Source organism: Patagioenas fasciata, chromosome 3, assembly GCF_037038585.1.
Source record: "Patagioenas fasciata isolate bPatFas1 chromosome 3, bPatFas1.hap1, whole genome shotgun sequence".
In the NCBI taxonomy this organism is placed as follows: domain Eukaryota; kingdom Metazoa; phylum Chordata; class Aves; order Columbiformes; family Columbidae; genus Patagioenas; species Patagioenas fasciata.
In genome coordinates, this window is record NC_092522.1 from 1,904,010 (window position 1) to 1,931,534 (window position 27,525).

A 27,525-nucleotide genomic window follows, 5' to 3' on the forward strand; every position below is an offset into this window, starting at 1 on the left:
GCTAAACAGATGGGTATTGTAACTGGGGTGTGAAAGTAGCCCCACGGACTGTCACCCTCACAGACTCTTTCCTCACCAGCAGCCTGTTCTTACCTTGCCCTGCCATTTAAAGCAACCTCAAGAAATCGCTGTTTAAAGCAACCTAAAGAAATCTTTCTTTCCTTGCAGGCCTGGCAGCGTGTGATCTTCCTGCTGGCCAGAAATCCACGGACTGTAACATGGGTTTATCTACAACAACAGCAACAGGAGAGCAAAGGTAGTTTGGGACTTTAGGTTTTCTCCTGTGCCCTGGGCTGGTGACACGTGCCTGTAATTTTGAGGGTGTTCTGGGAAGCGCTGGTATCCTGTGAACCCCTGGGCTGCCCAGTGAATCATTTCCTAGGGCTTGTGGACTGGGGAAAGTGCCCACAAAAGTCACTGTATGTGTCAGTTTTCCTTGAAGGACAGTGGAACTTGCAGCACAGATTCCAGTAGGTGCCAGTGTATTGTTTACCAATGTCATTAAAAAGGACAGCAAAGAGATGGTGGTAATAGAAAAACTGAATCAGGGCAGGTTCTTGGTACCTGCGCTGGAGAAGAACAGGGCTGGAAAGCACCAGGATTTCTTATAAAACCCTGAGGAGCTGCTGAGGGGTAGGACGTCACATTGTTAGTATTTATTACTGTTCTATTAGAATTGTGGAGGTCTCCTAGGCTTCTCTTTAAATTTTAAATACTCTATGAAAACCTAACTAAGTCCTGACCCCATAGCGGTTAATTTTAGTGCCATAACTGCCCTTGATGGATTGAGCCTTGAGGCCTCATGCTATAGATATCAAGTGATGTTTTTAGAAGACACAAAGTGAAAAATACACTAATATGTCTGTCTCTTTTTAAAGCTAAAATCACACCTCAAAGTCGATTTAGAAACTGGTTGAGTCAATTTTCGTTTAAGTATTAAAATGAATTTAAAAAATCCTTTTAGATTGCAGTCTGCATAAATCCCAACAATTATTTCTGGAGTTCACTAGAAAAGGAGAGTTCATCTCCATTTGTAAAATCGTTCAATGAGTAGTTCACAGGACATTAAAATTTACTGTCAGGGTAAATCACGTTTTCATGGCATTTATAAAACACATCAGATGTTTGTCATGCAGTATCTTGTGTTGTATGTGTCCCTTAGTCTGGCCCCTTTATGGTTGTGTGCTCTCCATTTTTCCTGCCAGATGCCTTAAGGTTGCTGCTAGAGGTATGGGATGATTACATTTACATTTACATATGACAGGGGGAATTTACACTGGTATTCGACTCCCAGTCTTATGCAAACTACTGGCATCCAATTAGGCAGAAGTAAAATTACTGACCTTTCAAATGTTCATTTGCCTTCAAGAGTGCAGTGGGATCAATATAGACATTGCTGTCTGGATTTTGCACCCCTGCACGGTGCTTTGGAGTCGTTGCAGTTCCTCAGTTCCTCCCATGGATACTGGGACGTATCATTTGCTGCACATGAGGAGTTACTTATTTCTGATAGACTTTTACATTTTTTTGTACTTTGTCTTCCATAAGTTGCTTAATCCCTTTTAGGAAAACTCTCTCTTTTACTCAAAAATGCCCTTAATTAAATAATGGTGACATAATTTACTTTGCATTTAACTTTTAATCTTGCAATCTTCTCTGGGAGGGTCTAAAAAAGCCGAATAGTTTTGAGAAGAGACTTCTTCAGGTGGCCTCTTTTCACCAGCCTGAAATTCTCCTTAATATATTTCTTTTTAGAAAAAAGTGAAAATAGGAGCCCATCCTACTTCACTGGTAAATCAGAGGTAGTTTCTAGACCACAGTCATTCCATACAGAGTCAGTGACATACTCGGCACTTACACGCTGCCTATTGGAATCTTGTGAATAAGATGGAAAGGAAATGTTAACAATTTGAAAAAAAATATTAGTCGCCTCATCTCAGGTAGTCGCCAAATGGAATGAGTGTAGCTTTCTTAACAAAGTTCGGTTCATATGACATTTAGTGCAGTCCAACTAATATGGTATTGAATGGGATGGGCTGGAGATAAGAGTGTCTTCTAAATGATTCCCTAAGTCCTTCTTCCATATCCACTCTTCTGACCTGATGAACTTTTAATTCAAGTTTAGTCAATCTTGACTGCCAACTGTACATTTTCAATTCCAACCTTGCATTTTAGTGAGTTGAATGGTCAGCACATGACAGCAAGGCATGATTTTCCCAGGAAAAGGAGGACTAACTTCTAAAGTAGCCGTAGTTATAAAATGCTGTTTTCAGCAGACAGAGATGCTGAACATAATGGTCACACCATTGTCTACTTCAAAAAGACAAAAGAAGGGATCTCCCTTCTCTTAAACACGTATCTGGGAAGGATGCTCGTTTCTATATCTGACCTTCCACAACCACCCATACAAACTGCCCCAGTTCCATCACAGCAGCTTTGGCAGAGCACACCAGCTGAATATCTGCTTCAACATACTCCGTTTTCATCTAATGCACCAATTTCTTATGATCCTTAATTCAAATAAGGCTGTTTGGTTTTGACAGTTACTGTTTAATAAAAGCCCAGGCATTAAGAACAAGGTTGAAAAGAGAAAAACTGCAGAGCGCGAGGGGAAGAGTGTGCCCTGTCCAGCAACTATTTTCAATTAGAAATAGGAAACCTGTCTTTTATAACATTTTGTATGTTTTTCCTTGTGTTAGCAGAGCTAAATCCTTTCAAAACTTTTTGTTTCAGTAATCTCTCATGCCCAGTTTTACTTCTGTGAATCTGTGGGTGTTAATTTGCTATTAACAGCAATGTTCCCTGCTAGAACACACAATGTGCCCGAGCAAAACAACAGGGGCAAGTTATTAACACTTGAAGGTTGACCTGCCCTTTGTCCCAGAATTCGTTCTGTGTGTCTTCTTATTGATCTGGCTCATGCAGCTTTTTGTCACCTGGGAATTAACAATTCAATGTTTTATTTGACCATTTATCTCTTTAGCAAAGTTGTTGCATTCTCTTTGACCTTTGAAAATGTTTATGACAAAGTGTTTGCAGTTAATTGTGCTCATAAACGAGTAAAGCCCAGGTCAGGTCTAATATATGCAAGGAGCCAACCAAGACTTCCTTACAAAAACATTCTAAGCTATAATGTGAGAATTTTGTTTATTCGCACTATAAATAAAAGAAATAAAAGCTTCCTGTGCCATGAGGACTGGTACTAGGGACAGCAGCTCGTCCTAAGACACAAAACTAACACCGCTGTATTCTCAGGTCCTACCTCTTTTGTGGGTGGAAGCGTCAAGTGAGGGTAGATATTATCTAAAAATAGAATTGTGTATTAAAACTGCAGTTTATAAGTAGGTGCACATATGTTTCTTGTCGTTTGCTGTTGGTGCCTGCTGGGGGAACACCCATGTTTGCATTACCTGAGCAGGAATTTTGCTGCTGCTGTGTGCTGTTGAGGTCTGTATAATGGGGAGAGCGTGGTATATTGGGCTGAGATGGACGGGTCAAGCCTGTCAAGGTTGTGACTTCTGGCAAAGTCACTGTCAAAAGGTGTCTAACCCTCTGTCCAGCTGCTCTGTCCTGTATCATCAACCCATGTCCTCAGCCACCACACATCCCCAACACCTTCCCTGCACCACCAACCCATGTCCTCAGCCTCCACACATCTCCAACACCTTCCCTGCACCACCAGCCTATGTCCTCAGCCTCCACACATCTCCAACACCTTCCCTGCACCACCAACCCATGTCCTCAGCCTCCACACATCTCCAACACCTTCCCTGCACCACCAACCCATGTCCTCAGCCTCCACACATCTCCAACACCTTCCCTGCACCACCAACCCATGTCCTCAGCCTCCACACATCCCCAACACCTTCCCTGCACCACCAACCCATGTCCTCAGCCTCCACACATCTCCAACACCTTCCCTGCACCACCAACCCATGTCCTCAGCCACAACACATCTCCAACACTTTTCCTGTACCACCGGCCCTTGTTGACAGCCATCACACGTCTCCAACACCTTCCCTGTCCCACCAACCCTTGTTGTCAACCGTCACACGTCTCCAACACCTTCCCTGCACCACCAGCACATGTCATCAGACACTACACATCTCCAGCACCTTCTCTGTCCCACCAACCCGTGTCCTCAGACACCACACATCTCCAACACCTTCCCCACACCACCAGCCCATGTCCTCAGACACCACACATGTCCAACACCTTCCCTGCACCACCAGCCCATGTCCTCAGACACCACACATGTCCAACACCTTCTCTGTGCCACCAATGCATGTCCTCAGACACCACACATCTCCAACACCTTCCCTGCGCCACCAACCCTGTCCTCAGCCATCACACATGTGGGAATCTGGAAATGACCGCGCTCACAACAGATTAGAATTATGTAGCAAGAGACTGTGAAAAAAGCGAGTTCAGTGGCACAGCTGGGTAAAATTTATGAAACAAGATAAACCACTAATCCTGACGCTGGGAAGGCAAACCCAGTCACTCAAGAATGGCCGAGTTATTTTTATAACTAGTGAAACATTTTTCCGCCGTGTTGTCGAGTGACCGAGTCTGTTCGCGCCGTGCGCGTCCTGCTGCTCCCTGTTGTGGGAGGCAAACGCGGCTTTGCGGCCGCTCCAGCTGTGCGTTTCCCACAGCTCACCCAGCACATGTTCAGGGGACTCCCCTCTCATTTTCAAGGCCTGACTTTAAACGATAAGGCCCGAGGTGCTTGGCTTATTCACATCTGCTGCTTTCCTGGAGGTCAATCAAACAGTTCTTCATTCAAGAAGTAATGGGGTCTTACAAAGGAAAACAATTATTTCACTTGAAATCTATTGATCTGGTTTCTGTGGTTCATGTGGTGTTTTGGGTGCAGAACAGTTGCTTGAAACAATTTGAGATCAATTCGAGTGTAACCGAATCAATAGATAACCATAACTGAAATGCACTGCTCTTGGTTTTTTTGTAAGAGTATATTTTTTGCTACCAATAGTAATATGAGAACGCTAAGAGGGATCAAAATGAGGTCAAAATGAGAAGCTCTTCTGCATTAGTGAGAAATGCTACTTCTGGCATCACATTTCAGTCTAAGGAAAACAGAGACGTGAACAGCGTTATGAAATGTGGTTTGTTATTTTAAAAAACCTTTTTATAAGAGCCATCCAAAGAGCTGGGCTAATTTCTTTTCCGTTCTGAGTATCGAGTCACCCAAAGCTAAAGTTGCCAGATTTATGATGTTGTACAGAATGTTGCTATCGTTAAATAATTTTGCTGCGAGAAGGCAAAATTTGCATCTTTAACTTACGTTATTTTCACAATAAATGCTGCTGCTAGAAACTTGGGATTTTACAACCAGGTCATCTTTCTATATTACCAACACAGTTTGGTTTTATTTTACTCATTTTGCTGTTTGCTCCAGTTCTTTTTTTTTTCTGTTGAGAGTTTATTCAGGCAGAAAATTTCTGACCATTCAAAAGAAGTTTGAAAACAATGGGTGAGGAAAAGCAGCCGAGGTACCAGAAGATGTATTTTGACATTAACTCTTTGTCCGCTGCCGGAGTACCAGGTGGCGACAAAACCAACAGAGCAGGGGAAGCTTTTGTTAAAGCCGTTATTAAACATTCTACACAACGATTTAGTCCTGCACTCAAAAAAATATTGTTTGGAAAATCTTCCCTGTAAAATGCTGAATGCTGATAGTCTGGTAGACACTAAAACAGCGAGTTTGTTTTCAGCTCTGTACAACGTTTCTGCATTATTTATTCTGAAGGGATAAGGACTCTTTGGGATCTAGAGGATGAAGATCTCGACTAATTTTCCTAATCTTCTGTTTCTTTGGGCAAGGAGAGCAACCATAGGAAAGCGATGCAGAGTTAGTCATGAATAAACTCTTTTTATCCTTCTCTGACATTCATTTCAGTTGAGAAAAAGTAGTGCTTTTGCATCTTGCTTGTTTGCTTTCCTAAAATAATTATTTGACAAAGGATTGGTAACGGATATGGGGAGAAATCTGCTCCGTTACAAATATAAACTACAATAGATTTTCCCCAAAGATCATTAAAATGTTAGTGCCGTTTAAGCAAGCTTTTGAATGCATAATTGCACCTGCAAAGAGCACTTTTGGATGTGATGCTGAACTGTTCAGATAATCTGCTCATTTTGTGTGCAGAAATGCCTTTTGGATGGGGAAATACAGAGACCTACAGGCAGAAAATACTGCACGCAGAGATGAGGTTGATTTTGTCCTGCGAATCCTGGTGGTGTGAGCTGCCCAAACCAAATTCAGATACTGGTATGAACTTAACTACCCACTAGGTCTTGCCTAAACTGACTTCAGCCAAATATTCTAATGACAGTAAGAAAATATAATGTCATACTTATTTTAGTGCCTTTTGGGTCATCAGTATGAACTGGAGAATTGTAGAATTTTAAGGCGTATTTTCCGCTCAGGTTTATTCTTGGACCTGGGTTGCCTGAGCCAGCTCAGGTGTTGCAGCAACGGCTGAGAGATGAGCAGCAAGTGGTGATTTTGTTTGCTGATCTTCAGATTGGAAATCTAAAAAGCAGCACAGTGATTCTGCTGCACTGGAGGAAGATGGAGGTAAAAAATATTTACCACTTGTTGCTCAAATTATTTTTTGCGAAAGAAAATCACCCTGGACAAGCTGCTAGTGCTCTCTATTCCAGAAAGATCTGCGGTGTATCAGTTACTTACTGACCAGCTCCAGAGGTGATCTGGTTGATGTTAGAATTTGTGCTGAACAACTATTGTGATATTGAACAGCTGTGGACCTGGTGGGTCCACAACTTCCAGAAACCTGCATCGCTCTGAAGAAATAACACATTCATCCACCTCCTCCTGCAATGGAAACCATCCCTCATCATCCTACACTTCATGATTGCATTGCCCTCGGGATGAAACTTCCTCGAAATTTAGGGATGATCTTCAAGCCTCTCTTACCTCTCGGTGTGTTCTTCCCGAGTGCCTCCGCAGCGGCTGCGGCGCAGAATTGGGTGCAGAATTGTCCCCGTCAGCTCCGCCAGGTGAGCGAGGACCATGCCCGACCCCGTGGGCAGTAGTTTTGTGCCCGTCTCGTGTACAGACCTTCAACGCTATCTGGGCGTGCAACCTTCTAACAGCTTCCCAACTAAGGCTCCTAATCTGAGCAACCACTTTGGAACAGAAAACTGGAGTTAATATTCAACCTGGTTGTGTTTCCTTTCACCTTTCTTCATTTGAATGACTCCCAATTTAATTGCAAAATTAAAACGTGCTGTCCTTAGAACAAAATTACTTTACCACAAGGTAAATAATGCCAAGGAGAAATGGTGATGTTGGGTTTTTTATCGTTTACCTTACCAAGTGGAATATCACAATTCATTTAGGTAATAGACTGCCACAAAGACTAATTAGAAACTGTGAAAGTCAGGAATCATAAGGAGTAGTGAATCTTCTAACTGGCTGGGATTTGCAGGCTGACGGAAGATGAAGATGCTGAGGGTCAGGGTGTGGAAGTGAGTACCTGTCCGGGGCCAACAGGTAGATGTGGGGCCAGGGTGGGTGGTTTTTCTGCGTGTTTTTCCTGGTGACGTTGCAATTAACACACAGATCCCGCTTGCTCTCATCCTGGGAAATCTTTGCCCTCAGAGGCTGAGATTGGGCTTTGTAGGAAAAATGGGTGAAATGAATAAAACATCAGGAAACAGCTTCAACATTCTGGGGTTTCCAACTGTTCTTTTCACCTAAACCCGATATAATTTTGGAGCACAAAAGTAGAGTGACCAAGGCAAGCTGTACTTTGGAGAGAAATGCCTGTTTTTGAAGACTAGATAGTTTTCAGAGATGTTGTTTTTCAGTCTCATTATAAATCAACAATAGAAAGCCAAGAGGAAGATTTCAAAGGACAAAAATGTCTGTGCAGTCCGTCTTTTTGAAGTCTGTGCCATTTTCAGTCATTGTAGGTGCAAAAGTGTATCCAAATAACCTTTTACAAATCACTAGTGATTGTGGTACCCTACTGGAGATTTACTAAAGGAAAAGGCAGCTGAGATTTATGTTTTAGTCCTGGGTTTTGCGATTTCTGTCTTTTAAAACTATGAAAATGCTCGTAGGTATATCAAGTCACTGTGGCTTTTAATGACTCAATACCAAGTATGAAAGCCTGCATTTGGCCATAAGAATGTTTAGTGAATAAAATTGGATACAGTATATTTTAAATTAAGGATGAAAAAATAGTGAATAAATGTTCCTTGGCTCCCTGGCCAGCGTCAGCGCTTTGCGGCCCTGGTTGTTGTTTCTGAGTCCTAAGGAAGCAGGTTAATCCGAGACAGCTGTCTGAGTTTACTTAGAGCTTCCCTGGATGTTTTAATCCGGCCCTGGATGTTTATGTGTTCTCCTGAAAACCCTCGTTTTTCCAAGCAGGTGGGACAGAAGGACTTGCAGCACTAGAGAAGTTAGCAGAGAAGTGCCCTCAGCTCCTGTGTCTGCCCTGCTCTGTACGGGCAGGGGCAAGGGAAAGGCTCGCGAACACTCGGCCTAACTCCAGCCAGAGCGAAAATCAGGGAAATTCAGAATGCACAGATCATGAATGGTTGGAAATTCCTAATTTCCTCACAGAGAAAAGCCCCGGCCTGCAGAAGGCACGTGGTGGCCTTGGGCCTCTGGGCCTCTGCTCCCTGAGACACACACGCGCCTCCCGTCACCAGCAGAAGAGAAACGGGAATTCCCTTTCTGACAAATTCAGCATCCTAATTAATTTAGTGAAGTATAAGATTGCAAACAGAGTTCAGAACAAATTGTAACCGTGCGGGCACTCTATGGGGTCATTTCATAATGGAATTAAGATTGAGTGCCTTTAAGAAACAGCTTTTCATAACATCTCTTAGCATCTCTTATACGCTACAGACGCAAGTTAAATACGAAATTTTGACTCTTAGCTCCCTGTGTTTGAAGCTCTTTCTAGGTGGATAGTCCGTGTAATGCATTTAGCCTTAGTGTAGCGGTATTGTCTGTAATCCTGTATAACATGATTTCTACTTGGGAATTAATACCTGAAGGTTGGAAGGCAGCAGGTGCTGTACCCAGGAAAATGTCACTGGTGAGCAGAGAGCTGGAGAGGAGGTTTCCGAGGTCCCCTGTGTGCCGCGCAGATGGTCAAACAGCGTGCCAAGGCTGAAGCCTGATAATTCTGCTTATGATCGGCTGTTTGTCCACCACCTCTTTGATGTGAAAGTGGTATAGCAAGTATTCAATAATTTACATACCGCACAATATAGCCAAATATAAATGATGCATTATTCTTCCATTTAGCCCCATTTGAATTGATTGATTACCAAATCTTCCCTTTGTCGTTTATCAGCATTGCGATTATTTATAACTTCTGCTGAGTTTACAAAGCAATGCATCAATCAAGAAGCTGAGTTGCACTTCCCTGATTTGTAATGGATATTTTAATCATCAGTGCCTGATCCTTTAATCATTTATTTGTTTAATTTAGTCAACACTGAGTTTGAAAAGAGTAGCCAGAAGATATGATGCTAAAGCTGAGGCTGAGAAAGGTGACATCCCCTCCCTTTTTTTTTCTCTTGCTTTGCATTATTGAGTTTTACCATTGTAACATTTATGGGAGAGTGTACCACAAAAAGGAAGAACTTTTTTTCCATGGGAGGCTTAAGGAAGGAGCCAGAACCTGCAACCCCACTCAGTCTTTTGAGGGAAACAAGTGCCATCAGTGATGAATTTGAGGGTGGTGAAACAGAGCATCTGGGAGTACCGGCTCTCCTCAGATATTTAAGTTGGAATATCATTCAAATCCATTGAATAGAGAAATCACAGAGTACGTCCTTCTTGGCTGTCGACAGCTTTTGTGCTCAATCCCTGTGGTCTGGGCAAAACTGTGCAAAACGGCACTAAGAGTCAGTAGCACGACCGAAAAGTGTGGGGCTGCGTGTGGGGTGCAGCTCGCGGGGCTTTTCCCCCTCGCTGCTTTCCTTGCTAACATTTGCCCTGCCACAGGAAAAAAAGCTTGGACGTGAAAACCTGCGGGTCGTCCATACAGTTGTCTCAATAGCAATCTGTGCGACTTTAACCCTGGTGAGGAAAAGTAATTAACCCTTTGGCTCCTGCTGCCCTCAGCTGACCTTTGGGGAAGGAGCGGAGCAAATGAAGCTGCCCAGGAGCCAGCCCGCCCGGGAACCCCCAACCAGCCACCAGCGCACGGGAAAATGTTGCCATGGAAATATCATTGGGAGAAGAAACAAAAATCTATTACTATTAATAGTGGTTTCTTAGGTGACTCCTGAAGAACTGTTTAATCCACGGACGTTGCTCTATCTTAAGATCTGGGGTCAGAAAATTTCAGGAGGGATAAAAGAGGGAGGGAGATGGCACCTCTTTAAAAATTCAGGAGCCGTTGACAGAGCTGGGATGGTTTGCATGAGATAAAGGAATCAGTGGGATGTTGCGCACTGCAAGTATGGGAAACGATAGCACAAACCAAATGCAATTACAGTCATTGCAGGTGATGACCGCCAGCTATCCAGGGGGTCTGAAAGTGTATTGATACGCCAATATTTTGGGTTTCTTATATGGCAAATAACAAGGGCCGTTTATGTTTTCACGTTTTTCTCCCAACACGAAGACCCTGCCTAGAGAACACCAGGTTCTTTGCAGCGCATGTGCTGCTTTGGTGGAGCTGCCGTTTTCCAAATCAGGTCCTATAGGGCTTTTCTTTTCTTTGTTTACTATATTTGACACATTGTGATACATGTGACAGTTCTGTTAAATCCGCTGGTCTGCTTTGGCTTGGTTTAGGCTGAATCTCGTGGTGTTCCTGACCCCGGTAACTGGTGTTTTCAGCTGGAGCTGAGGGTGCTGTACATTTCCAGAAGTAGTTTAGCGGTTTCTAACAAATATTGAGGGTTCTTTGGCCGCACAAGGACAAAAAATTGGGAAGACATCAAAAATCTACATGTTACAGATCTACAGTGTTCTTGTTTCTAGAGCATTTCAATCAAGTAAATTCTGCAACGTTTCCTTATTATTTGACAAATCATAACACCTGAATTAATGTAGGAGAAAGTTTTAGGTGTATGTTTCTACCTGTGCGTACCCCAACAATTTTAACTTATCAAATTGCTTTTAAGAGAAATGAGAAATGTTAGCGTGTTCATTTCAAGACATATTAATACGCAGTTGTATGCATCTCTTTTGTGGTATTGAAAAAGGAATTCAAAATAACACATTTGTTACAACACATCTTTCAAGAATGCTGCACAGAGTCATTCACCAGCTTCCTTTGGTTTGGTCTTGTTCCCAAAGCACAAGTATTTAAAATGCTAAGAAGGTGTGAACTGCAATACTTGCATTAGTATTAGTGATAATCTCACCGTTAGTGTAAATGGGAGCAGGTCTGTGCCCTAACTCTGTGTTTCTTCTAACAAAAGCTGAAAGCATGCTAAGGAAATGAGTTGCAGCAAACATCCTATAAAAATCTTTGCCTTCTTTTACAATGGTGAATAGGAGGCTTTTTCTCCAGCATTTGTATGCATCAGCTTTTATTAATACAGCTGTGGATTTTCACCATCAGAGCACTCTTCAGCTGAAGTGTATTTTCAAATGGTAATCTTGAAAAGAGAGCATAGTATGCTGTATAGAAACAAACACACACGAAAAAGACTTTCATGTCAAACATTAAAATAATTTTCTGTATTGCAAATATGATGATTTTCATAATCTTTTCCTAATTGTAACAATATTCTTCAGCTTTTAGAGTTTGTTTGCCATCTGAAATAGTGGAGCAGAGCGTGCACTCTGTGGAGATGCAGAATTCCAGCAGTGATAGTGCACCTGCCTTTTGTTTATCTATGAGATAGAATTTGGCTGTTACTTTAAGATGAGCTGTCGGCTGCTGGCTCCATTTACACCTGGGTGACACTCAAAGGGCTTTGCTCAGATGCCTTTAACTCCACGAGCTTGTATTTCAGATTCTCAACCCAGTGGAGCTCCAGGATCAAGGCAACGTGCTTTCATTCATTTGCAACAACAATTTCCACGTCACTGACTCCAAATCGTTGTTTGCTCGTATAACTCACCTGGTTGTGGTGCTGCGGAGAGCTGTTCCCTGCTTTGGTGTCAGTTTCCCTTTTTCCCTTGGGCTGGTGCCAAGATTTTCATGTTATTCCCTGTCCATTTGCAGCCCCCGTCGATCCAGGCGTTTTGGCTGAAGCTCAGAACAAAAGTCCAGCACTGTCCATGGAGTTTCTGCTGCTCTGTTCATTAAAGAGAGAGAGAAAGCAGGAGGTGAAGAATTAAAGCGTGTTATTCCAAGGTAAGCATGTTGCTCACCTGCTCTGTTCTCAGGACTTTGAGGAGTTGGAGAAATCCCATTAAATTACACACATTGTATTTTTTCTACATTTGAAGTTGTTGTTAAGGTGTCTTCACTTGTGGATTGTGTTCTGTTGTGCTTTCCTTGGTACACAGGCTACAGCTTTTTTCCTTGTAGCCTAACAGAATGTTAAGGCCTGAGAAATGTTTGAATTCATCAAGATTTTAATTTGTGGGATTAGTAAAGCTGGAGGAACTGGTGGTTGTTACTGGGGTGGAGTGTTTGCCACAAGAAGAATTTGCTGACTGAATTAGTAATGAGCTGTATGTACTTATTCTGCTTTATAACGTGTTTCATACTTTCATTCTCTGAAATATACTGTTGTCTGCATTGTCAGCTGAATGGGAAATGAAATAGAAACTCTATTTATAGGGTATTCTTTTACTGCAGCACTGTTATTCTGATATGTCCATGCAGGTGAACATTATGTTATGCTAAGCATAGTATAACTTATAGAAAAGAACTAGGTAGGTAATACCAAAGCAAAATAGTCAGGAGTGTTTTGAATTCAGGTGCAAAGTCTGGTAAAATGCAATCACATTCTTTGGAAAACAAAAACCTATTTATACTTAAATTACATTTTGTTCATATATTCATTGATATTTTCACCATAAACCAGACAAATGTAGTTTGGTAGCTAATGATTAATCTCGCTAGCATATTATCATACATATGTTGTGGAAAGTCGGAAATGAAATTATTTCGGTGTTATTCTGACCCGATAATTTCACAGACATCTATGAAATGCGAGCCTTTTAAGCAGACCACAATTCTCGAAGCTTTAATTGATCTAACGTTGCAAAGCTGGTGTGTTTAACTAGTGGCCTCCTATTGTTCTGTAGAATTCTCTAAAAATATTGTGCCTTTCAAGAGAAAGACTGATAATACCACGGTTTAAATGTTGTAGAAACATTATAGGGAGGAAAGAGAATTGATTGAGTATTTGTGGCAGAAATATTAATTGTACAAGATTAGTTCATGGCAAACTACAATACTGAAAGTACTGAACGAACGTCTGATTCTCAAAAATGTAAATACAGTCTGAATATCTAAAGCATTGCAGAAGGGTTTACGATCATTTTAGCAATTTGCACAAACTACAGAGGAGGTATTTTTCATAAAATAGGATGACATTTCTGTAGCAAATTACTGTCACGTTAGAGTCGTCTACTAGATATTCATTAATAGTACAGCAACAAAGCATTGCTTGTAGTTTGGATAAGTGTTTAGTGGTAGCCTACATCCCACAAACAGATAAGTAAATTTTCTCTTAATGCTTTTGTTCTTAAATCAACAGCAGCATTAGACATCCTAAAAGTTACCACAGCCATTAAATACCTGGTAGTGCTGTATCCCTGGTCATCCAGTTTCCAAAACTATATGCTCAGCAGAAACTCCTGGGGTTTCAGTAGTGCTCTTCGGGAAGCCCTTCCTGCTTTTCTTGCCATGAAGCAGTGATGGTCCCTTTTGATCCTGTTGATAATTTGACTCTTTCAACTATTTCTCGTTGACCCACTGGCTGGTGTTGGAGGGTGGAGCGGCTGGAGGGCTGCACACCACACGGCGTTCTTCCTTTTCGACTGTACCTCGATATTCAACAGAGCATCCTTATTCTGAGGCAAAAAGAGAAAAGCTGGTCCCCCCATATTCCACACATGGCTGGTCTGTCCTCTCTGCCCTGCAGTGCTACACAGGGGGATTATTGCTGCAGAAAAAAACCAATCTGGCCATAGTGGAGGAATAATCGCTGCAGTCCGGCTCACCCCCACACCTTCTTTCTCTCTCTCCTTCTCTCTCGCTCCCTCTGTTTGAGGCCCCAGCTGATTCAGTCTGCATCCATCCATACATAAATCATTGCCCTTATTCTATTGGTTACATGGTACATGGCAAGTATTGATTTTTTCCGTTGCCTCCTTGCTGGAGAACCCATGGTTTTTTTGTGAGACTGAAAATGCAAAATTTTTTTGCTGGAGATCTTGTCAAGGTAGAAAAATGACAGGCGAGGAGCGTGCTATTTTAAGGTTTGCTTGACTTAAAAATCTTCACCTTCTCTGTTTTCCTCTACATTTGCCTGTGTCCCAAGAAGTGGCGGCGTGTTTAATCGCTCCTGCTTTAGGTACTGAGGCTCGCTGGCTGAGCAGCGGGAGAATCAGCAAACACAGGGCCTGGCCGTGCTGAGGAAAGCTTTGCTTAATTATTAAAAGTTTAATTATCTTCTGAAACATTAAAAAGATAGAGAATAATACGAAAATAGTGCTGTTTTAAGGGAAGAAATGAATCCTAGGCACAGGATGATAATATACTGTAGAAAAATACACATTTGTTTCCCTTCTGCATGACACAGGTATAATATTGTGCTTAATTCTTGAGCTAGGTCTTCGTAGCGTTTTGAAACGCATTTACTGACCCTTTATCAGTGTGGTTGCTGTATCGAGTTAATTTTTCTCAGCATTCAAAGCTGCCTGAAAATATCTCACTAAAGATGGCACCTCGCTTCCTGACACGAGTGTTTCTGAGGAACGGGAAGGCTGGGTTACGAGGCGGATTATGAGATGTTCTCCTTCAGGAACAGAGAATTCCCGGCTGTAAGACTCTCTGTTACTACATCCTGGAGTCAATGGGAACGTTTTCATTGACTCCGTAAGTGCTGGATCAGCTTGGGATTACACAGAAGCCAATATTTTCCTTCTTTTTGGATACATAAGAGGAGGTGAAATGGGTTGGGATGGGTGGTTTATAGATGGGTGTAGAATATTATTATATTTAATCTGATCATCCCTTACTAGTTTTATGTGAGATGTATTGAAATGTGTGTATTTTCTCTAAAGCCTGTAGTGCCAATCTGAGCCATGCCTACCTGGTGCCATTCCCAATTACTGTGTTTTCCTTCTGTGCTTTTTTTGCATTTGAAAGCCACTGTCCATTCTTTTTACCTGCACTAGCTTTAGTCCCAGATTTGACAGGAGCAGTCGCTTCCTTACTAATGCACGGTTTTTTGTCCTCCAAATGTATGTTGCAAAAAAGTAAGATTGAGGGAAATGTGAATTTTGGTCAAAATAATTCATGTTATGATATGCCTGGAGAACAGGAGCTGAGGGGAGACCTTTTCACTCTCTGCAACTGCCTGAAAGGCGGTTGGAGCAGGGAGGGTGTTGGCCTCTGCTCCCCAGGAACAAGCGCCAGGAGCAGAGGAAACGGCCTCAAGTTGCGCCAGGGGAGGTTGAGGTTGGATGTGGGGAACAATTTCTTCCCCGAAGGACTGTGGGGCATTGGAACAGGCTGCCCAGGGCAGTGCTGGAGTCACCAGCGCTGGAGGGGTTGAAAAGGCGTTTAGATGAGGTTCTCAGGGACATGGGGCAGTGCCGGGGTGGGGTAACAGTTGGGCTCTATGAGCTTGAGGGTCTCTTCCAACCCAAACAATTCTATGATTCTATATAATTTTTGTTTAGAAAGGAGAGGAGGGCATTTCCATTAGCAAGTGAGCTTCTCACTTCCCCAGAACTGCAGTGTCACTGAAAAATGTGCCTTTTGTCTCACTGTAAACCATAACTTTTCTCTCATTTGTTGCTGCTCAAGTGAATATGGCAAGTCTGACCACACTTGAGTTGACCACAAGATTTGGTTCTATTCACTGAGCTTTGTAGCAGAACTGGCTGCCCAAATCATTCCTGAAAGTTCCTCTGCCTGATGCCAGATTGATACCTCCTGGAAGCTCCATGTTCCCATGTCCTGGGTTATTGTATGAGGGTCCAGACAAGGGAACGCTTTTGATTTCTTGCTCTTGAAAGGAACTTAAGTGACCAGAGTGCCCTGTAACAGCCCTTCCAGTGTGTCTGGGGGGTCATCTCAACATTGCTGGTTGTTTCCGGAAGGAACGTGAAATATTGACAGTGTGTTCCCAGAGCATGGACCAGCACATCATCCTTCAGATCCGATGGGAGAGAAGCTGGGCAGTGATGAGAAGTGTGATGGGATTTTCTTCACGCTGCTCAGAGACCCCTAGAAAGGGGAGACAGGTGCTCCGTGGCTGCTACCACCACCTTTGGTGGCTGCTTGTGCTTGTGACGGACACGTGTAGGTGGCCACACTGATCTTGGGGACAACGTGAAGCCCGTGCTGAGCCTTTGTGTGCACCCAGCAAGCCAAACCCCAGTCACAACCTTTCTCTGTCCTCTTTGTCCTAGCAAGATGGGGTCAGCGCAGGCAGTTCAGCCAACTTCATTTCGCAGATCTCCTTTGGAGGAAAGAAGCGGTGATTGTTGACACGAATACCACATCTGGAGGTAGAACGAGCTGCTGACAGCCAGGGCCAAGCCAACCCATCGCCAGGGACTTGCCATCCCCACTGTGCACAGCTGGATCTCTGCTAATGAAACACGAGAAAATTACGAGTCTGTTGGGCAAGAGCAGATTTTGTCCTCCAAGGCCTTCATAAATAAGGTTGCGATGTGGAAAAATAAGCATTGCCAGTATCTCAGTTTCATAGGTGAAGAAACGAAGGAACACCGAGAGCTGGCACTGAAGCTGGGGGATGTTTGAGTGCTCCTTCTTGTGATACATGTGGGAAGAATTGCTACAGAACCGCACGTACATGTGGAGGTTTGACCCCTATAATGTTGCCAAGGGCAGCGAGGTCTTCGGTGGTTTGCTTAGCAAGCGTTAGTCACAAAAGCATCTGGCTCAGCTCAAACCTCTGTGTTGCATTTTCTTAAAAATAATAAGAATACTAAAAAATCCCAAACCGAAAAAGGGAAGGAAATAGGAACACCAAGTCCTTTTTGCAGGGCACCCTGCCTCTTTTTCTGTTTTCCTCAGACTGTTATTGTGTAAATCACTCTTTTATACCCAGCAAATTAACTACACGTGCTGCAACATGCTGTAGGAAGTCTGCTGTGGATTTATCCATTTGAATAAGAACGGAATATAGTGCCACTTCATTTAACCCACGCTGAATGCTGAATAAGATCCCAGAAAAGTTATTCAGCAATAATTTTAAATCCCATCCCTGGGAAGGAAAAATACAGTTGGAGCCTGTAGTTGCAATAAAAGCCAGGAAAAGGTTATTTTACCTGAATTTATCGCTTAGCAACCAAGAATCTACCTCTTGAGATTGCCATGCCTGGGTTACCAAGTAACTGGCTGTGACAATTACCAAACAGCTGTCCCAGGAATCTGCATAGCCTTTAACCCCCGTCAGCTGAGAGATGGGCTGCTGACAGCTAACAAACAATAGAAACACACCCTAATATTTTATTTAAGAGCTGAGGGAAGCCACAGCTGTATGGATCGTTCAGCCAGCTGGATTTCGCCGCTTCAAACTGCGCGTCCTCTCCTCAAGAAACTGCACTGTAGCCGCGCAGGGCGTTTAAAGATGCGTTTGGGTCTTTATCCTCCAAACTTGGTGTTAAATAATGGAATCCAAGCTATCGGGGTAGGTTTTGCTATTGTGCGGGAGTGGCAGGTGGAGTTTTTATTTATGCAGGTAGCGATTTTCAAAATTTTCGCATTAATTAATTGTGTTCATCTGGGGTTTTTCTGAACGTAACTGTTTCACCAACATCAGGGAGAACATTAAATACCTAAGTAATAAAGGAGTAATTTAGAATGAGGGCAAAAGCATAATTCAAGTTGGTAAGAGAAAATTAAGGAAAAAAGAACACTGAGCTTGGATATTGAGAAGAGCTTCTTGATAACGAGGTGGGTTATGTCCGGGGGTGGTTTCACAAAGGAACGAGGGAAACTACCATTGGCAATGTTGGAAGTAAGCTGGGAACAATGTAAACTAGTGCAAGTGTTAATTGCACTAATGCAGGTGTCAGCCCTGAGCAGTGGGAATTGCCTTTTTTCCCCCCTTCCCTCTCCATTTTGACTTTCCATGATTTTATGATGTTACACAGAGCAGTCAGCAAACTTGCAACACATTTTATTCTGGTGCTTTAGGTGCCCTGAGCCTGCAGAGATTTACGGCCCTGCCGCCTTCCACAAGCTCTGAGTGGCTCCTTGTAGTTTAAAATAGAAACAGGAAAAAGGTTTTTGGCCGTTAAGGGCCCGGTTCACATTTCCAGCACCCGGGCGAGCGGGCCAGGTTTGTCCCTGCAGGTATCGGGGGAGCGTTTGGAAATCGGCCGTGTCTTGATGCTGCTGGGATTCCTTTAACATCTGAGATGCTCTAAACTGCTCTGCTTTGCTCTTTCTCTTTTCGTCTCTTTTTCGTTTTTCCCGCTGGCACATTCCGTACGCCACAATAGCAAGAACTGCCTCAGAATATTCACCAGATTTCCACTGGCAACGGGTTCACAAAGGGAATTTTCCCCTGGTCGTTTGTGGCCAGAAGCCTCCTCCTTGGCACTGAAGGCTCTATGAACTGGCTGGTCATATTAGACTAGATTGAATTTGGCTTCCACTTTTTAAAATTTTTACATAATTTTTAAAGCATGGCTGCAAAATTGATAACATTTACCCTTTCACAGCACACACCTGTAATAACTTCTCAGGCATTCAGGCTGAAGAGGAACTTTTGTTTCCTCGAGTAAGTTAAAAATGCCTGTAGGTGCATCAGTGTCATGTCTCATGGTGCAGTAATGTCTCTTGTGGTCTGAGAGGCTCCCACCGCACATACAGCTTTGCCGAGACCGCCTGTCCTGGCAGAAGGTGTTGGGGACGGGGACACCACTGCAGGAACCAGCAGACACCAGCAATGAGCCATCAGCAGCAACGCTTCTGCCCTCACAGCTTCATTCAACCTTTTTATTATCAGCTGGTTGAAAGTGAGTGTGATAAATACACAAATGCTTAGAAAATGAGCAAAGACCTTGGAAATATTTATTTAAAAAAAACCAACTTGAAGCTCTTTTGATATTAACGACTTGTCTTTGCCATCATGACATTGGCTGTACGTGTCTGCTGTGGACACCTGGGCAGGCGTGGAGGCGCTGTGGAAATGGCACAGTGGGGATAGGGAAATCTCTGGGGAGAGCAGAATGGGGCCAGAATGTGGTTCCTTTGCTGCTTCCGTGAGTCCTTTGAGCTCAACACCAAAGGTGCCTTCGCTCCTGAGGGAATTATTGTCTTCTTTGGGTATGAAGGCGAGGGTAGGAGAGCACAGCCACTCTTTTGCTCGCACTCTGTCCTGCTTGTGGTTTGTCTCTGGGGTGGAATGTGTTGTAGGAAGGCTTTGCTGGGACGTTCTTTCTGTCTCTCGATGACAGATGATGGTTGTCCTGTTTGCTGGCTGGTAGTCGGTTGGTTACGTTGACAGATGTTGCAATGATTCTTTTGGCAATATTCTGTTGTGCTGACTGTTCAAACAGGAAATCCATCTTTTAGTATTTGCACATGTTCAATGTTTGTTTTAGTAGGAATGGGCTCTGACGGCAGGCTGCTCAAACCGTGTGTTTGTGGAGCAGCAACCTCTGCAATTCTCAGGTCCTCGTCATCCCATCCCCGCAATGCCGCACGACTGACTTTGGAGGAGAGGAGACGGGGGCTTTTGAGCTCCAGGTTGCTGCTGTTTCACCCTCTCGGTGACGCGTCCCTGTCTGTGCTTGATGGCACTCACGTCAGATCATCCCATGGTACGGCACAAAGTCTATAAGATGTCAGAAAATGACAGTATTTACTTGTGTAAATGTGGTGTTTGTGCTGAAGAGAAGCACATTATGAGAAGTAGCTCCATCAAGCCTTGGGGTGCGTACGGTGGAGGAAAGGTTCCATCTGATCAGGACCATCCAGACCCTTCACTGTCACTCCGTAGCAAGTCGCATGTGAAAGCGGCTTTGTGTCCTGCCAGCCCCCTGGAAAAACTTCCGAGCTGCAGCTATTTTGAGGAATGGAGCTTGGAAGCGGAAAAAGGCTTTGTGGCAAGGCTAGCCTATGCCTTTCTGAGAAACACATTCGGTTCCTAGATGGTCATTTTTGTGTAATTCAACAGGAAAAAAACCAATGTTGAAGAGAATGTGCTCAGGTGAGTCAGGTTGCAGCAACAGTTATGTGCAGTGTGCGTGTTTGCACACAGAAGTTATATAGTTGTGTGAATAACTGCGTGCGTATGGAACAGAAATGTTTTCTGATTTCTGATTACAACCGTTTGGGTACAAAACACTTGCCACTCATGGATTTTTAAGCAAAACAGAAAAGTTAGCTTGGGAATCTTTGCAAATGTCACACCTGCGAGAGGCAGAAGAATCCTTGTGAATCCAGTGCTGATCAGCTCTGGTGAAATGTAGGAAATAGAATGAACTATATCACTCAAAACCTGACATTGGTGGATTTGGAGTGATACCGTCGGTTTGGCACTTGCATTGATCAGCAATTAGTCCAATTTTGAACATCTGTGGTTTCTGAAGTTTTACGATCTCGCGTATTTTGACAGTTGTGCTGATCACCGGGATTTTAGATGCCATCTTTTGCTCTTGGTCTATTCTTTTTCTGCTCCAATGCACTCACTTTCAGCTCAGTACCAGCGGTGCTTCTGCAAGGGCCACACGCTTTCCAAAAGAAACTCACAGGTCTTTTCATGCACATGAGATTACACTGCAGGAAGCGGCACCGTCTTTTAACAAAGTTTGGTTTGAAGCACCAAATAATCAGGATTTGGATGTTATTAAAGTAACATTTTTGTGCAAAGGAACTGGATTTATAAAAATGAACCGACTCTTCAGCCAGCCCCATTATGAATTGCAAAAGCAGCTGGGAGATTTGGCCAGCAAATCAAGGTTGTGTGTTGTTCTTTTTCTTTTTCCTTCGTCAGAGTTTGTAAGAGATTTGGAGGGACATAACATTTATTTCTTGTTTCTCTGAGTTTCAGGCCAGGCCTCGGAAAAACGCATCTGACAGTGAGTTTGTTTGTATATTTTACATTTTTCCCGAGGCATGCTAGGCTCATTAGCGAGCCTTGGCAAAGACGCGCTTCGTTCAACTTACTATGGAAAACGAGATACTGAGGGCTCAGCTCTGTCTCCAGAACATAAATAAGCAAAGCTTCCTTTGGAGCAGGTTCTGAGCGCGCTTATACTGGAACCCTTGTTTCGGGGAGCGTTCCCCATGTGCATTTGCTGGGAAGTGCTGCTCCTTCAACAAATTTCCTCCCGGGGGTTGCTGAGTTTGTGCCTCCAGGACGTGCATGTGTGTTATACCCACAAATTGCCCACGGGGCACTTTGTGGACTTAAATAATATCTATGACGCTGCATAAGCACTTTAGCTGAGCACCTTTTTATGGTAATTTTTAATGAAAAGATCGGATTTGAGAAGTTTGTGTGTGTTAAACAGCTGTGTAAGCACCGCCGAACCACTTGGCACAAGGTGGATGTGTCCTCATCAGGCAGAATTTATACTCCCTATTAAGCCAAAGTTGTTCCTGTTCACCACCGCAATGCTGAGCTGGGTCCTTGGGTGATCCCATTGCAAGAGCACAGTGGCCAAATAAGCCTTGAGTAAAGTGGTCCCTGGTTTTAAGCCAAGCGTATGGTAACAGTAGAGAACATAGAGTGGAGCTGCAGTGGGACCTTTGTAGCATCATTTAGTTGCACTGCAGATAACTATTCCATTTCGATATTGCAGCACAGCGAGATGAATGGTAAGAGCTCTCAGGTTATCTGCTTTGGCATATGTGCCTGTAGCAATTTTAAAAGGTGGAAAATGGTGCCTTTTAGTACTCTCCATAACCTCCGTGTTGTGCACCAAAATTGCATTTAGGCCAGTGTAGCTACGTATCAACATCTTAACCATTATGAGCACATTTTAACCAAAGAGTCAGATAAAGTGGAAGAGTTGAGTGGAAATTCTGGTTACAAATCCATCATTGCTGTTGTTGCTGTTCCATCTGCAAAGTCCTGAAAAGTTCTCTCCCGTAAGTACCTCACAACTAGGTTTTATATATATATATATATGTATATATACACACTAGTTTTACGTATATATACACATACTGGTTTTATTCTCTTCTTTGTCTTGTATCACTAATGAAGAAGTAATTGAATTAGCTGAAAAGAAGGATAAGATAAATTACTAAGAAGAATTAGCTGTGTGCACCTGAGGTCAGGAGGCTCCTAGAAGATGCAGGGTGGGAATTGGTTGGACTATAAATGAGATTTAGCAGGAGGACACCAAGCTCTCTGGAGATCCGAGATGCAGAAACACATATTGCAAACTAGCTGTGAAAATCTGGAGGTATCTGAAAGTCTTTGGGCAATTCCTCTCTGTTCGAAGTTGGGGGAGCGAAGGATTGCGCTTACATTCTTTCCAACTGCTGTGTTGGATGAAGGGAATTTCCCTGAAAATTCGCTTTTCATCCTTCTGTGAATGGGTTTTGCCAGGAAGGTATTTTTCCTTCTGTATTAATATTAAGGTAGTAAATTGTCTGTCCTTGTGTTCGCTTGCTACCCTTCCTTCCCCCCGCCCCAGTTGCTCTGTAATTTAAGTTCATCTTTTATGAAAACCATATGTTGGATTAAAGACAGGGTATTATTTTCATGCATTGTAATATACTCTATTACCTCCTCCATTATAGTGCCATGTAAAAGTAATTATTATTCCATGTGTCACTGGGAATACGTTGGAGATTCTTTAGGGCTTCTCTAGCAAGAGTTGATTCCTGAGTCGCTGGGTTCATTCTCTTTTTATGTCAGAATTAGCCAGCTAGAAACATATTAATTTTAGAAAAGACTTATAAAAATATGTAAAAGGCATATTAAAAATCATTAGGAAAGGAACTAGATTACAATTCAGGAAAATATTAAGCTAATCACAGTAACTCATTTTATACATTTTTTAAAAACACTAAATAAATGTAATTAAGTAGCAATATAAAGAAATTCCAGTCTTAAACGCTAATGCCTTAAAACAGCCAAAAGAAGCAGTTTATGCAATTGCATTTGCTTTGACAATTGCATTTGCCCTTTTGAACAAAAATTGAAACTGTGCGGCTTTTAAGAGTTTATGACTTTATGTTTTTGCAGCAAGTTTAAACCAATTATACAAACTCCACAGAAAGATACTTGGTTCAATACCTTTATTGTTAATAGTCGCTGCCCTCCAAAGCTCAGCTGTAGCTGTATTAAATAAAAATACAGCAAACGGTGTGGTAACCTCACCATCTGCTGTACCGCCCTGGGTTTTGTTCTGGACTTGAGTTGAAATACATGACTTGAAATCGGGGGTTAAGTCCCTGAAATTAGACAGGACCCCTGCAGTCTAATCCATAGGAACCGGCCAATTCTTTTGAGTTTTCTGTGTTTGATTAGTTGTACTGTAATTAAAGAAATTACCAATAGTCTTCTGTCTGGAAGTGATTAACCCACCAAGTGCTCATACCTACATTCTCCAAGCATCTTCAAATAATATAAGGCTTCATTTATGTTCCTTAATAAGGAAACAAATGAAAATTGTCTCCAGCCTTAATACTGCGGCTTGTAACAACACGCTGTTCCCTCTGTGCCTCGGCGATGTCTGCTCGATTGTCTCTGATTATGCTGCATTTTAATTAAAGAACTAACGTGCTGTTTGTATAAACGGGACGTGCTTCTTGGTCCAGCCGTCACGAGAGACCCCGAAGCAAAGAGCGGCCGCTCGCTGCCCCGCGCACCCACGGCGTGGGCTGTCATTGCTGGAGTTACGGCCCAAGTTCTGCATAATCCGAGCTTTTGTTTGAGGAGGTGCAGAAGGGAACAAAACCTAAAAAAAAAAAGCCTCTCTAAATTGTGACTTGCTGATGATAATGGTTTTTCTATTAAAACAATGCAGATTGAATGGCTCTGTTAGATTTGCAAATTGAAAGAGCAGCAAAATGCCAATTCACCCTTATGTGGGTTCTCATTGGAAGGAGGAGATTCACGGACTGTTCCCCCAAATACATAACAATTTGATGCCTAGTGCAAAGTTCTCTCCGTGCAGGGCTGTAATTGCTGCGGGTTCAATGAGGAGAGTCCTGGCGAGTTGAGTGGCTGTGCCTTCCAGATGCCGGAGTTCAGCCATGACATTTGGTTTGCCTTCCCACCCCACTTGGACTCTTCTCTCCAGGTTCTTTGTGACCGTGAGCAGCGGAAGGATCAGAGATAAACCCCGGTGAGTTTTGGCCGGGGAGCGGTGCAGCACCTGGTGATAACACAGCGGTCGCTGGCGGCCCCTTCCCCGCTGAGATAACACAACAGTCACCGCGCCACACATTGATTGTACCCAAAATAATCCCATTTTCTCCAGAATGGGACAGAGAAGAACTCGGGCAAAGGGGCAAATGAAGAAGGACCAAGAAGATGGTTTTGTCTCATCTGTCAAGTATGTTCTGGGAATATCCCTGCGTGTGTTTTTGCGGTAAATGAATTTCTGCGCAGGGTTGATCTCGAGCTGTGCCCTGGACATGAGTGAGGGAGGCGCAGGTCTCTCCTGTGATGTTCCCAAAGTCTGCTATTGAGCTGTTTCTACCCCTAAAATGAGGAAAAAGGCAAAATAACCTTTTATAACATGCCAATTAATATGACTTGCTTAGGATAAGTCATGGGTCTATACGTAATGGACAGATGACATACGAAATTTCAGGAGTTTCTGAAGTGTTCTCTGCTACAAAATTCCTAAATTAAAAATTCTCTAATTGGAATTTTTCCTTTTGATTCACTGTAAAATGTGTTGTTCTCACCAAAGCTTTTCAGGGGTTTCTTAAAAGTGATAATTCATGTGGAATCTTAACTTAAAAATCACTCAAATATTCATCATCTTTTTAAAAGAAAAAAGACATGAAAAACCCAACAAATAACACGATTAACAAAGTAAGACTTAAAAGCCAGTAATAATTAGGTTCTATAGATCTGTAATAAATCTGGTGTGAAACAAAGGTATTTTAAATATGGATCCTGAACCCGTATCAGAATTGTTATTGATACATCAGCTGGAGAGAAACTGCCAAAGGCAAAGATTTTGAAGAGAACCATTTACTGAGCCAAGGTATTTCAACTCCAGTGGTTCACGGCACAGAAAGGTCTGCGTAGACAGGTTTATTCTAAAAAATAGGAATATAAATGCTATGGGATGTGCTTTTAACACTAAGGAAGAGCGCAGAGATGAGCCGGGTCCTGTTCACCTGGGCCGAGCACCCGGACACGAATCCCAAACCTGTTTGGACCAACTGATGCGTCCTTTTGATTTTCATGGACTTCATGTGGGGCTGACAGGTCCCAAGGAAGCGGCATTTGGAACAACCAAGATGTCAGGAAAAAAAGCAGTAAAACCAGAAAGTGTTTAAAAATGGAAATAGGTTCCTCATCTCTTGCTGTTGTTGTGATTGCTCTGGTAGATACCAGGGAGAAAAGCTGTGGGGTAAATGAATGCTCGTGTACCAGTTCTAGGTGGGACTGCAGAAATAAATGAGTGGCTTATAAATTGGTATGGATTACATTTACTGTTAGATACTAAAATGAGTCTTAAAATAGTTGCTGAGGTATTTGCAGGAGCTTTTAGATTTGATCTCAGAATTATATTTATTATATTTTTGTATTTGATCTTCAAGTTTTCAATGCACACACCCTATTCTGTCTCCCCCACACACAAAAGGTTAAGGAAATCACCCATCTCTGGGCAGCAGCAGCTTTTTCTTGGGACTTAATATATCACACTGTCCACCCTTCCATAGCTCCTCTGCAGCCATTTGCTGCAATGCGTTGTAGTCACGTGCATCAGATTTTTTGTTAGGAATATGATGTATAGTAGTGGGCTTTTACAGTAAATAGAATTTATGGCTTCATTTGCTACGGCATGTATGTTAAAGTTCTGTGTAGCTTCACACAGAGAAGGCTGCTTGCCCAGCGTTTGTCATTGGCTGTTGCTTGTTCTCAGGCTGTTGAAATAAGTAAGAGATTAGTTATTTAACTAAATCTGTGTGGGAAGAATTACTACACTGTGCAAGATAGCACACTGTGTGTCTTCTCTTAGCATTGTGATAATTAAAAGTCTGATAAAATTCAAGGGCTGGTGGGTTCCTGTAAGGCAGGCAGAAGCACTTTTGATTTGCTGTGGCTCTGAGCTGAGAAGTGACTAGAACAGAGATGCTGCGGAAAGAGCAGGAATTTGGGTGGGCTGTGAAATGCTGGGGGTGTCCCAGCTGGAAAACAAGCAGGGGGGGTAGAGGGCAGTTGTCTGTTGGATGGTGGGTGGCCTCGGAAAAACAGCAGCTTTTGCCAAAACCTCCGTTCGTGGCAAGATAGTCACGGCAGAAAACACCTGTGACCCCACAGGGAGTCGGGATCGATGATGCTTGTCCTGTCTCCCACCTACTGGAAACTCGGGAACATCCCCTGCCGGCAAAAGCGTCGTCTCCTCCTCTTGTTTTCTCTGTTGTGTCTGTTTGGATGGTAAATTCTCAGGAAGCAGAAGCTCTCTCACCATAAGTTAGTGCTCAGAACAGCGTGTCTTCTTCATGGCTGCTACTTCTAGGAATTATAGTTTTTCCAAACGAATACACATCACGGAGAAATAATAATACTCATCCTTACTGAGTGTCCTATCCAACAGCACAGGGACTAAATGGAAATAGAGAATAAAGCTACTTTTCTGCTTCTAAAAATAAATCTTCTGGGTCATGTGGAAAATCATTGTGGAGGTTATTTGTGGGAGTTCAAATGTTCAGTTGTTCTGCTTTCCTTTTTCTAGGAATTACTGCACGGCTGAGTGTCAGCCTCCAAAATCCTCAAAAAGCTCATGAAAAGAGCTGCTGTGTTTCCTTTGGAAAAACTGGATGGCAGCGTAAGGAGAGGAAAAAAAAAGTGTTAGAATGCATTGCAGCTTTACTAGGAGTTGGAAATATAATAGAGAGTTTAGGATGTACCTGTTGGTGTCACAACTCACACTGCACAAGGTCTGGGGACAGAGTTTATTATCGTTAACGTGCTGCGACCCACCGTGAGGACAGAAATGCTGCTCGGCAATGGGAACATGTCAGTGGGAAATGGTGAGGTTTTCCTTGAGAAACAATGCAATTCCTCCAAGGTTGGTAGGGTGCAATAGAGAAGGTTGGCGAGATGACTGTTTGGATCATCTTCCAAGTTGCGGAAAGCCCGTTTGCTGTGCTTGGCCAAGGGGGCACCACCGCGAGCCCGGGTTGGTGTGGGCCCTGGTGGCAACGCTAACCTGGCCAGTGGGCTGAAAAT

General features: G+C 43.0%; 1 protein-coding gene across 1 annotated transcript in view; it reads left to right on the plus strand.

Annotated features, from left to right (window-relative positions):
* CCDC85A (coiled-coil domain containing 85A) overlaps window positions 1-27,525 on the plus strand; it is a 209,549-nt gene that overhangs the window by 33,587 nt on the left and 148,437 nt on the right. Inside the window, exons 4-5 of the mRNA XM_071805634.1 lie at window positions 169-256; window positions 12,201-12,332. The gene's annotated coding sequence lies outside the window, so the exon portion shown is untranslated. The remainder of the gene's footprint in view (window positions 1-168; window positions 257-12,200; window positions 12,333-27,525) is intronic.